The following is a 774-nucleotide window of genomic DNA, read 5'->3' as shown; positions in this document are numbered from 1 at the left end:
GGGGGGGGGGGGGGGGGGGGGGGGGGGGGGGGAGGGAGAGAGCACGCGCCAGCCAGGGACGGAGGGAAGGAGGAGAGAGCGAGACAGAGAGGACAAGAGTGATGGAGGGAAGGAAGAGAAAGGGGAGAGAGTGGGGGTGGGGCGTGGTGTGAGGGTAATGAGGGAAGGAAGAGAGTGAGAATCTGTCAAAGACAGGTAGATGGAGGGAAGGACAAATAGAGGAGAGAGTGAGGGGGAAATGGAAGGAAAAGGACAGAGAGAGAGGGAGTGCGTAATGGGGAAAAGACAAGAGAGTGACGGACGAAAATGGAGAGAGCGTGATGGCAATTGACGGAAAGGGGGAGTGAGAGTGACGGAGGGAAAGAAGAGTGCGCGATAAGGGATACAGCGTGAAGGAGAGGGGGAGATGGGGAGATGGAGGGAAAGACAGAGTCAGTGTGCAATGGAGGGAACAAGAGAGTGATGGAGGGAAGGTGGGAGACAGAGAGAAGGAATAGACAGCCAAAGTGAGGTGAGTGACAAGAGGGAGTGAGAGGGAGATGGAGGGAATGAGACAGCAGGCAGACAGATAAGAGCACGAGAGGGGTCAGAGTGAGAGGAGGGAGTGAGAATGAGACAGAGGAGAGTGAATGTGTGTGACAGAGAGAATGTGATGGAGGGAAGTAGGAAAGAGTGAAAGGCAAAAGGAGGAGATAATGAGGAGGTGACAGAGGAAGGGGGAGAGGATCTGAGAATACAGAGTGAAGTTTGAGAAAGAGAGAGAGAGAGAAAAAA

This window comes from Rhincodon typus, chromosome 50 (genome assembly GCF_021869965.1).
Source record: "Rhincodon typus isolate 14 chromosome 50, sRhiTyp1.1, whole genome shotgun sequence".
Taxonomy (NCBI): Eukaryota; Metazoa; Chordata; class Chondrichthyes; order Orectolobiformes; family Rhincodontidae; genus Rhincodon; species Rhincodon typus.
This window is presented reverse-complemented; position numbering follows the sequence as displayed.